Below are 14,856 nucleotides of genomic sequence, written 5' to 3'. Positions count from 1 at the left end.
AAAAGCGGGTAAGAAAAGGTGCGAATGCCCGACAATGTATGATCAAAAGAGGGAGTGGAGGTTTTCGGCTGCAAGAAGGTCTGAATGTCCAACCATAATTTGTAAAAAACGGGGAAGAAAAGGCTCGAAAGCCCGACTATACACCATCAAAAGTGGGAGCGGAGGTGTTCAGCTGCAAGACGGTCTGAATGTCCATCAATAATTGCTAGAAAACATGAAAGAAAATTTTCGAATATCAAACTGCACATGATCATAAGCGGGAGAGGAGGTGTTCAGCTGCAAGAAGGTGTGAATGTCTACCCATAATTACTGAAAAATGGGTAAGAAAAGGTGCGAATGCCTAACCATACATCATCAAAAGAGGGAGCGGAGGTCCGACCTTGGTTTGGTTTGTAAAAAGCGGGTAAGAAAAGGTTCGTATGCCCGAATATACACCATCAAAAGCGGAAGCGGAGGTGTTCGGCTGCAAGATATTGTGAACGTCCGACCAAAGTTTGTAAAAATCAGTTAAGAAAAGGTTCGAATATCTAACCAAACATAATCAAAAGCGGGAGCAGAGCTGTTCGACTGGAAGTAGGTGTGAATGTCAGATCATAATTTGCAAAAAGCTGATGAGAAAGGGTGAGAATGCCCGACTATACACCATCAAATGCGGTAGCGGAGTTATTCTGCTGTGAGTAGGTGTGAATCTCCAACCATAATTGCTGAAAAATGTGTTAGAAAAGGTAAAAATGCCGGTCCATACATCATCAAAATCGGGAGAGGTGGTGTTCAGCTGCAAGAAGGTCTAAATGTCCATCAATAATTGCTAGAAAACATGAAAGAAAATTTTCGAAAATCAAACCACACATGATCATAAGTGGGAGAGGAGGTGTTCAATTGCAAGAAGGTGTGAATGTCCACCCATAATACCTGAAAAATGGGTAAAAAAAAGGTGCAAATGCCCAACCATACATCATCAAAAGCAGGAGTGCATGTGTTCGGCTACAAGAAGGTGTGAACGTCCAACCAAAGTTTGTAAAAAGCAGTTAAGAAAAGGTTCGAATATCCAACCAAACATAATCAAAAGCGGGAGCAGAGCTGTTCGACTGCAAGTAGGTGTGAATGTCAGATCATAATTTGCAAAAAGCTGATGAGAAAGGGTGAGAATGCCCGACTATACATCATCAAATGCGGGAGCGGAGTTGTTCGGCTGTGAGTAGGTGTGAATCTCCGACCATAATTGCTGAAAAATGTGTTAGAAAAGGTAAAAATGCCGGTCCATACATCATCAAAAGCGAGAGAGGTTGTGTAATTATGGCTGGACATTCACACCTACTTGCAGCCGAACACCACTTTTCCCGCTTTTGATGATGTATGGTCCGGCATTCTAGTCTTTTCTAAAACATTTTTCAGCAATTATGGTTTGACATTCACACCTACTCACAGCCGAACACTTCCGCTCCCGCATTTGATGGTGTATAGTCGGGCATTCTCACCCTTTCTCATCAGCTTTTTGCAAATTATGATCTGACATTCACACCTACTTGCAGTCGAACAGCTCTGCTCCCGCTTTTGATTGTGTTTGGTTGGATATTCGAAACTTTTCTTCACTGCTTTTTACAAACTTTGGTCGGACGTTCACACCTTCTTGCAGCCGAACACCTCCGCTTCCGCTTTTGATGGTATATATTCGGGCATTCGAACCTTTTCTTACCCGCTTTTTACAAACCATGGTCGGACTTTCACACCTTCTTGTAGCCGAACAACTCCGCTCCCGCTATTGATTGTGTACAGTCGGGTATTTTCACCTTTTCTTACCCGCTTTTTACCAACTATTGTTGGACATTCACACCGTCTTACAGCGGAACACCTCCGCTCCCTCTTTTGATGGTGTATGTTCGGGCATTCGAACCTTTTCTTACCCGCATTTTACGAACTATGGTCGGACATTCAAACCTTCTTTTAGCCGAACACATCCACTCCTGCTTTTGATGATGTATGGTTGAGCATTCGCACCTTTTCTTACCCATTTTTTACAAACTATGGTCGGACATTCACACCTTCTTGCAGCTGAACACCTCCTCTCCCACTTATAATGATGTGCGGTTTGATATTCGAAAATTTTCTTTCATGTTTTCTAGCAATTATTGATGGACATTCAGACCTTCTTGCAGCTGAACACCTCCGCTCCAGCTGTTGATGGTGTATAGTCGGGCTTTCGAGCCTTTTCTTCCCCGATTTTTACAAATTATGGATGGACATTCAGACCTTCTTTCAGCCGAAAACCTCCGCTCCCTCTTTTGATCATACATTGTCGGGCATTCGCACCTTTTCTTACCCGCTTTTTACAATTCATGGTTGGACTTTCACACCTTTTAGTAGCGGAACAACTCTGCTCCCGCTATTGATTGTGTACAATAGGGTATTTTAACCTTTTCTTACCTGCTTTTTGCCAATTATGGTTGGACATTCACACCTTCTTACAGCGGAACACCTCCGCTCCCTCCTTTGATGGTGTATGTTCGGGCATTCGAACCTTTTCTTACCCGCTTTTTACAAACTATGCTCAGACATTCAAACCTTCTTGTAGCCGAACACGTCCACTCCTGCTTTTGATGATGGGTATTCAAACCTACTTGTTGCCCGCTTTTCATTAATTATGGGTGGACATACACACCTTGTCGCAGCCAAACACCTCCGCTCCCTGTTAGGATCATGTATGGTTGGGCATTCGTACCTTTTCTTACCCATTTTGCAGTAATTATGGGTGGACATTCACACCTTCTTGCATTTGAACACCTCCTCTCCCGCTTATGATCATGTGCGGTTTGATATTCGAAAATTCTCTTCCATGTTTTCTAGCAATTATTGATGGACATTCAGACCGTCTTGCAGCTGAACACCTCCGCTCCCACTTTTGATGGTGTATAGTCGGGCTTTCGAGCCTTTTCTTCCCCGGTTTTTACAAATTATGGTTGGACATTCAGACCTTCTTGCAGCCGAAAACCTCCACTCCCTCTTTTGATCATACATTGTCGGGCATTCGCACCTTTTCTTACCCGCTTTTTACAAACCATGGTCGGACTTTCACACCTTTTAGTAGCCGAACAACTCAGCTCCCGCTATTGATTGTGTACAGTCGGGTATTTTAACCTTTTCTTACCCGCTTTTTACCAACTATGGTTGGACATTCACACCTTCTTACAGCAGAACACCTCCGCTCCCTGTTTTGATTATGTATGGTTTGACATTCGCACCTTCTCTCACCCGCCTTTTACTATGGTCGGCCATTCACAGCTTCCTCTCCACCATACTTGTATGGTGGGATATTCACAACCACTTCCATCCGAAGACCTCCGCCCCCACTTTTGTTGATATTTAGTCGGACATTCGCACCTTACCCGCTTTTGGCAAACTATGGCCTTCTTGCAGCCAAACACCTCTGATCTCGCTTTTGATGATGTAAGGTTGGGCATTCAGACCTTGCTTCACCTGCTTTTCACCAAATATAGTCGGACATTCACACCTTCTTACAGCAGAACACCTCCGCTCCCTGTTTTGATTATGTATGGTTTGACATTCGCACCTTCTCTCACCCGCCTTTTACTATGGTCGGCCATTCACAGCTTCCTCTCCACCATACTTGTATGGTGGGATATTCACACCCACTTGCATCCGAAGACCTCCGCCCCCACTTTTGTTGATATTTAGTCGGTCATTCGCACCTTACCCGCTTTTGGCAAACTATGGCCTTCTTGCAGCCAAACACCTCTGATCTCGCTAAGACGGTGTGAATGTCCGACCATAGATAGTAAAAAGCGGGTAAGAAAAGGTTAAATTACCCGACTGTACACAATCAAAAGAGGGAGCGGAGTTGTTCAGCTAAGAGAAGGTGTGAAAGTCCGACCTTGGTTTGTAAAAAGCGGGTAAGAAAAGGTTCGTATGCCCGAATATACACCATCAAAAGCGGAAGCGGAGGTGTTCGGCTGCAAGATATTGTGAACGTCCGACCAAAGTTTGTAAAAAGCAGTTAAGAAAAGGTTCGAATATCTAACCAAACATAAGAATGAGTCTTTTCCGCTGTAGAATGCCCGACTATAGACCATCAAATGCGGGAGCGGAGGTGTTCGGCTCTGAGTAGGTGTGAATGTCCGACCATAATTGCTGAAGAATGTGTTAGAAAAGGTAAGAATGCTGGGCCATACATCATCAAAAGCGGTAGAGGTGGTGTTCGGCTGCAAAAAGGTGTGACTGTTCGACTAAAGTTTGTAAAAAGTGGGTAAGACAAGGTGCGAATGCCTGACAATTTATGATCAAATGCGGGAGCGACGTTGTACTTTGCAATAAAAGAAAGAGCAAATCAAAAGTTTTAGGAATCCGAGAATAAGCTTATTTTCATGAGTTCTGCACGATTTCGGATTTTATGTATAAAATGAATTCATTCACTCAAACCAAGTTAAAACTGCTTTTTCCTTCATATTTATCAATGTCTAGATCAACTTCAACAAAGAACAACATTGTATTTTGCAGTAGAAGAAAGAGCAAAACTGAAGGATCAGGAATCCGAGAATAAGCTTCTTTTCATACGTTCTGCATGATTTGGGATTTTATGTATAAAATGAATTCCTTCACTCAAACTAAGTTAACACTGCTTTGTCCTTCATATGTACCCATTTCTACATATATTTCAAGCATAAACTTCCTCATACTACCCTGAATGAGAAAGAACCACACTTGTGATTAAGCCATACGCCCCTTTTGAGGAGTTCTGCATGATTTGGGATTTTATCTATAAAATCAATTCCTTCACTCAAACTATGTTAAAACGGCTTTTACCTTCATATTTATCAATGTCTCGAAAGATTTAAACAAAAAAACAACGTTGTACTTTGCAGTAAAAGAAAGAGCCAATCAAAAGTTTTAGGAATCCGAGAATAAGCTTATTTTCATGAGTTCTGCACGATTTCGGATTTTATGTATAAAATGAATTCATTCACTCAAACCAAGTTAAAACTGCTTTTTCCTTCATATTTATCAATGTCTAGATCGACTTCAACAAAGAACAACATTGTATTTTGCAGTAGAAGAAAGAGCAACACTGAAGGATCAGGAATCCGAGAATAAGCTTATTTTCTTATGGGCAAGTGGGAACTGCTTTTTCCTTCATATTTATCAATGTGTAGATGGATTTCAACTTCTTCTACTGCAAAGTCCAATGTTTTTCTTTGTTGAAGTCGATCTAGACATTGATGAATATGGAAGGACAAAGCAGTTTTAACTTGGTTTGAGCAAAGCAATTCATTTTATAGCAAAATCCGAAATCGTGCAGAACTCATGAAAGCAGGCTTATACTCGGATTCCTGAAACTTTAGATTTGCTCTTTCTTTTACTGCAAAGTACAACGTTGTTTTTTTGTTTAAATATTTCTAGACATGGTAAATATGAAGGACAAATCAGTTTTAACATAGTTTGAGTGAAGTAATGCATTTTATAAGCAAAATCCCAAATCATGCGGAACTCACGAAATGCTTTTTCTCGCTTTTCACTGCTTTTTACAAACTTTGGTTGGACGTTCACACCTTCTTGCATCCGAACACCTCCGCTTCCAATTTTGATGATGTATATTCGGGCATTCGAACCTTTTATTACCCGCTTTTTACAAACCATTGTCGGACTTTCACACCTTCTTGCAGCCGAACACCACCTCTCCCGCTTTTGATGATGTATGGTCCAGTATTCTTACCTTTTCTAACACATTTTTCAGCAATTATGGTCGGACAATCACACCTACTCACAGCTGGACACCTCCGCTCCCGCTTTTGATCATACAATGTCGGGACATCGCTCCTTGTCTTACCAGCTTTTTACAAACTTTAGTCGAAAATTCACACCTTCTTGCAGCTGAACACCTCCGCTCCCGCTTTTGATGATGTATAGTCGGGCTTTCGAGCCTTTTCTTACCCGGTTTTTACAAATTATGGTTGGACATTCAGACCTTGCAGCCGAACACCTCCGCTCTCTCTTTTGATCATACATTGTTGGGCATTCGCACCTTGTCTTACCCGCTTTTTACAAACTATAGTTCACACATTCACACCTTGCAGCTGAACCTCCGCTCCCTGTTTTGATCATGTATGGTCTGGCAATACTACCTTTTCTTCCCCCGTTTGTGAGTAATTATGGCTGGACATTCACACCTACTTGCAGTCGAACTGCTCTGCTACCGCTTTTGATTATGTTTGGTTTGGATATTCGAACCTTTTCTTAACTGCTTTTTACAAACCATGGTCGGACTTTCACACCTTCTTGTAGCCGAACAACTCCGCTCCCGCTTTTGATTGTGTACAGTCGGGTATTTTAACCTTTTCTTACCCGCTTTTTACCAACTATGGTCGGACATTCACACCGTCTTACAGCGGAACACCTCCACTCCCGCTTTTTATGGTGTATAGTCGGGCATTCGAACCTTTTCTTACCCGCTATTTACAAACTATGGTACAACATTCAAACCTTCGTGTATCCAAAAACTCCGCTCTCTCTTTTGATCATACATTGTCGGACATTCGCACCTTTTCTTACCCGCTTTTTACAAACCATGGTCGGACTGTCACACCTTCTTGTAACCGAACACATCCGCTCCCGCTATTGATTGTGTACAGTCGGGAATTTTAACCTTTTCTTACCCGCTTTTTACCAAGTATGGTCGGACATTCACACCTTCGTACAGCGGAACACCTCCGCTCCCTCTTTTGATGGTGTATGTTCGGGCATTCCAACCTTTTCTTACCCGCTTTTTCCAAACTATGGTCGGCTATTCACAGCTTCCTCTCCACCATACTTGTATGGTGGGATATTCACACCCACTTGCATCCGAAGACCTCCGCCCCAAATTTTGTTGATATTTAGTCGGACATTCGCACCTTACCCGCTTTTGGCAAACTATGGCCTTCTTGCAGCCAAACAACTCTGATCTTGCTTTTGATGATGTAAGGTTGGGCATTCAGACCTTGCTTCACCTGCTTTTCACCAAATATAGTCGGACATTCACACCTTCTTGCAGCCGAACACTTCCGCTCCACCTTTTAGTGTTCTATCACACCTTTTTTTTCACCGCATTTTATACATTATGGTTGGAAATTTTCAACCACTCTCATCCGAAGACCTCTCCTCCCACTTTTGTTAATATATTTGAACTTTAGTTTGACATTCAAACCTTCTTGCAGCTGAACCACCTCCGCTCCCTGTTTTGATCATATATGGTCTGGCTACTACCTTTTCTTACCCGTTTGTGAGTAATTATGGCTGGACATTCACACCTACTTGCAGCCGAACACAACCTCTCTCGCATTTGATGATGTATGGACCGGCATTTTTACCTTTTCTAACACATTTTTCAGCAATTATGGTCGGAGATTCACACCTACTCACAGCCGAACAACTCCGCTCCCGCATTTGATGATGTATAGTCGGGCATTCTCACCCTTTCTCATCAGCTTTTTGCAAATTATGATCTGACATTCACACCTACTTGCAGTCGAACAGCTCTGCTCCCGCTTTTGATTATGTATGGTTGGATATTCGAACCTTTTCTTAACTGCTTTTTACAAACTTTGGTTGGACGTTCACACCTTCTTGTAGCCGAACACATGCACTCCTGCTTTTGATGATGTATGGTTGGGCATTCGCACCTTTTTTTTACCCATTTTTCAGGTATTATGGGTGGACATTCACACCTTCTTGCAGCTGAACACCTCCTCTCCCACTTATGATCATGTGTGGTTTGATTTTCGAAAATTTTCTTTCATGTTTTCTAGCAATTATTGATGGACATTTAGACCTTCTTGCAGCTGAACACCACCTCTCCCGATTTTGATGATGTATGGACCGGCATTTTTACCTTTTCTAACACATTTTTCAGCAATTATGGTTGGAGATTCACACCTACTCACAGCCAAATAACTCCGCTACCGCATTTGATGGTGTATAGTCGGGCATTCTCACCCTTTCTCATCAGCTTTTTGCAAATTATGAAGTGACATTCACACCTACTTCCAGTCGAACTGCTCTGCTCCCGCTTTTGATTATGTTTGGTTAGATATTTGAACCTTTTCTTAACTGCTTTTTACAAACTTTGGTCGGACGTTCACAATATCTTGCAGCCGAACACCTCCGCTTCCGCTTTTGATGGTGTATATTCGGGCATACGAACCTTTTCTTACCCGCTTTTTACAAACCAAGGTCGGACTTTCACACCTTCTCTTAGCTGAACAACTCCGCTCCCTCTTTTGATTGTGTACAGTCGGGTAATTTAACCTTTTCTTACCCGCTTTTTACCAACTATGGTCGGACATTCACACCGTCTTACAGCGGAACACCTCTGCTCCCGCTTTTGATGGTGTATAGTCGGGCATTCGAACCTTTTCTTACCCGCTTTTTACAAACTATGGTGGGACATTCAAACCTTCTTGTATCCGAAAACCTCCGCTCTCTCTTTTGATCATACATTGTCGGACATTCGCACCTTTTCTTACCCGCTTTTTACAAACCATGGTCGGACTGTCACATCTTCTTGTAGCCGAACACATCCGCTCCCGCTATTGATTGTGTACAGTCGGGTATTTTAACCTTTTCTTACCCGCTTTTTACCAAGTATGGTCGGACATTCACACCTTCGTACAGCGGAACACCTCCGCTCCCTCTTTTGATGGTGTATGTTCGGGCATTCAAACCTTTTCTTACCCGCTTTTTCCAAACTATGGTCGGCTATTCACAGCTTCCTCTCCACCATACTTGTATGGTGGGATATTCACACCCACTTGCATCCGAAGACCTCCGCCCCAAATTTTGTTGATATTTAGTCGGACATTCGCACCTTACCCGCTTTTGGCAAACTATGGCCTTCTTGCAGCCAAACACCTCTGATCTCGCTTTTGATGATGTAAGGTTGGGCATTCAGACCTTGCTTCACCTGCTTTTCACCAAATATAGTCGGACATTCACACCTTCTTGCAGCCGAACACTTCCGCTCCACCTTTTAGTGTTCTATCACACCTTTTTTTCACCGCATTTTATACATTATGGTCGGAAATTTTCAACCACTCTCATCCGAAGACCTCTCCTCCCGCTTTTGTTAATATATTTGAACTTTAGTCGGACATTAACACCTTCTTGCAGCTTAACCACCTCCGCTCCCTGTTTTGATCATGTATGGTCTGGCAATACTACCTTTTCTTACCCATTTGTGAGTAATTATGGCTGGACATTCACACCTACTTGCAGCCGAACACCACCTCTCCTGCTTTTGATGATGTATGGACCGGCATTCTTACCTTTTCTAACACATTTTTCAGCAATTATGGTTGGAGATTCACACCTACTCACAGCCGAACACCTCCGCTCCCGCATTTGATGGTGTACAGTCGGGCATACAAACCTGTTCTTACCCGCTTTTTACAAACTATGGTCGGACATTCAAACCTTCTTGTAGCCGAACACATCCACTCCTGCTTTTGATGATGTATGGTTGGGCATTCGCACCTTTTCTTACCCATTTTTCAGTAATTATGGGTGGATATTCACACCTTCTTGCAGCGGAACACCTCCTCTCCCGCTTATGATTATGTGCGGTTTGATATTCGAAAATTTTCTTTCATGTTTTATAGCAATTATTGATGGACATTCATACCTTCTTGAAGCCGAACACATCCACTCCTGCTTTTGATGATGTATGGTTGGGCATTCGAACCTACTTGTTGCCCGTTTTTCATTAATTATGGGTGGACATTCACACCTTGTCGCAGCCAAACACCTCCGCTCCCTGTTTTGATCATGTATGTTTTGACATTCGCACCTTTTCTCACCTGCTTTTTACTATTGTCGGCCAATCACAGCTTCCTCTCCACCATACTTGTATGGTAGGAAATTCTCACCCACTCTCATCCGAAGACCTCTCCTCCCGCTTTTGTTAATATTTAGTCGGGCATTCGAACCTTTTCTTACCCACTTTTTACAAATTATGGTCGAACATTCACACCTACTTGCAGCTGAATACTTCCGCTCCACCTTTTAGTGATGTATAGTTGGCATTTGCACCTTTTGTTACCCTCTTTTTATACTGATTGCTGAAGATTAAGTTGTTCTTTCTCAAACTACAATTTTTTTTTAATTGTTGAAACTTGATTTGAAGTGGATAAATAAGGAGGACAAACAGTTTTAAGTCACGCTGATAGAAGAAATTAATTTTATAACAAAATCTGTATTTCGTCATATGTCGAGAGATGCTTATTGCTGAAGAAGTTCTTTCACATTCTACAAAGTACGTTGTTTATCGTTGAAACTTGATTAGACATGAATAAATATGAAGGACAAAGCAGTCTTAACTTGGTTTGAGTTAATTAATTCGTTTTATAGGAGAATCCGAATTCGTGCTTATTTTCGGATTCCTGAAGAATGAGTCTGGTTCTTTCTCATAATACAAAGTTTGTTGTTTATTGTTGAAACTTCATCAGAAGCGAAGAAATAAATGAATGCCTATCAACAAATGTGGGATCTAAACTCTACTGCTTCCTCTAAAATAATTTCTTTTCTCAATTCAGAAATGTGTGTGTGTAAGTCACAACACCCGTGACACCAAAACGGCTTTCTTTTCTCTCTTTTCTCTACACTCTGCACTATGAGCACACACACCAAATCAGAAAGGCTTTTTTCTCTCTTTTCTACATTATGGACTGTGGGGACACAAAACCGCTCTCTCTTTTTTTTTTTGATTGTGTGCCAGGGCGTTGTCTCACGTATTAGATTATGCTTAAGATACGAATGGGTTTATCAGTCACATCAGAATCCATACATACTGATCCTCCCGTAATAAAATGGTCGGATCTTATCAAACACACTTTGTTTCTTGTGACAATCAAGTCAGCGAAACAGCGTATACACGTCAAGACACTGAATCAAGTTTGCCACAAGAACTCATAAGTTTGGCAGTATTGCTCTGCCGTCAGCAATCATACACCCATTTTATTTTCGTGAGACGTGCAGGCACCTGTTCATCTACTGTTCTATCACTATGAATTAGTTTATCTATTATCAATAAGGATACTTCTACAACTACTATCAAAGTATGTCCAGACTTCTTATGTTGTCAGTTGCTATATATGAATAAGTGGGTAGCTACTGACAAGCATTAAGCATGTCACACAGCCCAAACATATAACATTTCAGGACACACCACACAGTTAACAACCACAGTGAAGTGTCAAAGCCCAAACATTCAACAGGACACTTACACAACACATTCAAATCAAACAGTCAGACAACATACAAGAACATATACCCCAGCCGGCATTGCTCCCTGCCTATTTTCCTACAGCTCACTATGTGTGCGCACACCTTTATTCACAAACTCTTCAACTTATACTCTTTTACCGAAGCTGCTACAGCTCGATTGGCCGAATACCCTTAGATCCTATTTCGGTGAATTTGACATCTGCCTTACATGTAACAGATTAGCGGTTTAGCAGTTTTAATTTAGTTTGAGTGAAGGAATTCATTTTATAGCAAAATCCGAAATCGTGAAGCACTCATGAAAGTAAGCTTATTCTCGGATTCCTGAAACTTTAGATTTGCTCTTTCTTTTACTGCAAAGTACAACGTTGTTTTTTTTGTTTAAATCTTTCTAGACATGGTAAATATGAACGACAAAGCAGTTTTAACATAGTTTGAGTGAAGGAATTCATTTTATAGATAAAATCCCAAGAGTCTGCAGAGAAAAGAGAGTGAATGCAAAGTAGACTTTAACACGGCTATGGGAGCGAGCCGAGTGTCGGCTAACCGGGAGAATTGCTTGAAAGAAACGCGACACCGAATGAGCGATCAGAACAAAGCCTCAATATGGGATTCTCGTGGTGTTTTTGTTGCTGCCTTGTCTTTTGCATAGAGTAAAAGACAAGGCAGCCATCGAATAGGGCCCGATTGTTCCTACTTGGTCAGCCGAGGAGCAAGGTTTGGGCTTTGACACGCTTCACTGTGGTTGTTAACTGTGTGGTGTGTCCTGAAATGTTATATGTTTGGGCTGTGTGACATGCTTAATGCTTGTCAGTAGCTACCCACTTATTCATATATAGCAACTGACAACATAAGAAGTCCGGACATACTTTGATAGTAGTTGTAGAAGTATCCTTATTGATAATAGATCACTAATTCATAGTGATAGAACAGTAGATGAACAGGTGCTTGCACATGTCTCACGAAAATAAAATGGGTGTATGATTGCTGACGGCAGAGCAATACTGCCAAACTTATGAGTTCTTGTGGCAAACTTGATTCAGTGTCTTGACGTGTATACGCTGTTTCGCTGACTTGATTGTCACAAGAAACAAAGTGTGTTTGATAAGATCCGACCATTTTATTACGGGAGGATCAGTATGTATGGATTCTGATGTGACTGATAAACCCATTCGTATCTTAAGCATAATCTAATACGTGAGACAACGCCCTGGCACACGATAAAAAAAAAAAAGAGAGAGAGCGGTTTTGTGTCCCCACAGTCCATAATGTAGAAAAGAGAGAAAAAAGCCTTTCTGATTTGGTGTGTGTGCTCATAGTGCAGAGTGTAGAGAAAAGAAAGCCGTTTTGGTGTCACGGGTGTTGTGACTTACACACACACATTTCTAAATTGAGAAAGGAAATTATTTTAGAGGAAGCACTAGAGTTTAGATCCCACATTTGTTGATAGGCATTCATTTATTTCTTCACTTCTGATGAAGTTTCAACAACAAACTTTGTATTATGAGAAAGAACCAGACTCATTCTTCAGGAATCCGAAAATAAGCTCTATTTTATGAGTTATGCACGAATTCGGATTCTCCTATAAAACGAATTCATTAACTCAAACCAAGTTAAGACTGCTTTGTCCTTCATATTTATTCATGTCTAATCAAGTTTCAACGATAAACAACGTTGTACTTTGTAGAATGAGAAAGAACTTCTTCAGCAATAAGCATCTCTCGACATATGACGAAATACAGATTTTGCTATAAAAATCAAAACTGTTTGTCCTCCTTATTTATCCACTTCAAATCAAGTTTCAACAATTAAAAAAAATTTGTAGTTTGAGAAAGAACAACTTAATCTTCAGCAATCAGTATAAAAAGAGGTGCAAATGCCAACCATACATACCTAAAAGGTGGAGCGGAAGTATTCAGCTGCAAGTAGGTGTGAATGTTCGACCATAATTTGTAAAAAGCGGATAAGAAAAGGTTCGAATGCCCGACTATATATTAACAAAAGCGGGAGGAGAGGTCTTCGGATGAGAGTGGGTGAGAATTTCCAACCATAATCTATAAAATACGGTGAAAAAAAATATGTGAATGCCTCATAGAACACTAAAAGCGGAAGTGTTCGGCTGCAAGAAGGTGTGAATGTCCGACTATATTTGGTGAAAAGCAGGTGAAGCAAGGTCTGAATGCCCAACCTTACATCATCAAAAGCGAGATCAGAGGTGTTTGGCTGCAAGAAGGCCATAGTTTGCCAAAAGCGGGTAAGGTGCGAATGACCGACTAAATATCAACAAAAGTGGGGGCGGAGGTCTTCGGATGCAAGTGGGTGTGAATATCCCACCATACAAGTATGGTGGAGAGGAAGCTGTGAATGGCCGACCATAGTAAAAGGCGGGTGAGAGAAGGTGCGAATGTCAAACCATACATAATCAAAACAGGTAGCGGAGGTGTTCTGCTGTAAGAAGGTGTGAATGTCCAACCATAGTTGGTAAAAAGCGGGTAAGAAAAGGTTAAAATACCCGACTGTACACAATCAATAGCGGGAGCTGAGTTGTTCGGCTACTAAAAGGTGTGAAAGTCCGACCATGGTTTGTAAAAAGCGGGTAAGAAAAGGTGCGAATGCCCGACAATGTATGATCAAAAGAGGGAGTGGAGGTTTTCGGCTGCAAGAAGGTCTGAATGTCCAACCATAATTTGTAAAAACCGGGGAAGAAAAGGCTCGAAAGCCCGACTATACACCATCAAAAGTGGGAGCGGAGGTGTTCAGCTGCAAGACGGTCTGAATGTCCATCAATAATTGCTAGAAAACATGTAAGAAAATTTTCGAATATCAAACTGCACATGATCATAAGCGGGAGAGGAGGTGTTCAGCTGCAAGAAGGTGTGAATGTCTACCCATAATTACTGAAAAATGGGTAAGAAAAGGTGCGAATGCCTAACCATACATCATCAAAAGAGGGAGCGGAGGTGTTCCGCTGCAAGAAGGTCTGAATGTCCATCAATAATTGCTAGAAAACATGGAAGAGAATTTTCGAATATCAAGCCGCACATGATCATAAGCGGGAGAGGAGGTGTTCAAATGCAAGAAGGTGTGAATGTCCACCCATAATTACTGCAAAATGGGTAAGAAAAGGTACGAATGCCCAACCATACATGATCCTAACAGGGAGCGGAGGTGTTTGGCTGCGACAAGGTGTGTATGTCCACCCATAATTAATGAAAAGCGGGCAACAAGTAGGTTTGAATACCCATCATCAAAAGCAGGAGTGGATGTGTTCGGCTACAAGAAGGTTTGAATGTCTGACCATAGTTTGTAAAAAGAGGGTAAGAAAAGGTTCGAATGCCCGAACATACACCATCAAAGGAGGGAGCGGAGGTGTTCCGCTGTAAGAAGGTGTGAATGTCCAACCATAATTGGCAAAAAGCAGGTAAGAAAAGGTTAAAATACCCTATTGTACACAATCAATAGCGGGAGCAGAGTTGTTCCGCTACTAAAAGGTGTGAAAGTCCGACCATGGTTTGTAAAAAGCGGGTAAGAAAAGGTGCGAATGCCCGACAATGTATGATCAAAAGAGGGAGCGGAGGTTTTCGGCTGAAA

This window comes from Leuresthes tenuis, unplaced genomic scaffold, assembly GCF_036924035.1.
Source record: "Leuresthes tenuis unplaced genomic scaffold, fLeuTen1.0.hap1 SCAF_6, whole genome shotgun sequence".
Classification (NCBI taxonomy): Eukaryota; Metazoa; Chordata; class Actinopteri; order Atheriniformes; family Atherinopsidae; genus Leuresthes; species Leuresthes tenuis.
The sequence above is the reverse complement of the archived record's forward strand: the minus strand, read 5'-3'. Positions refer to the sequence as shown.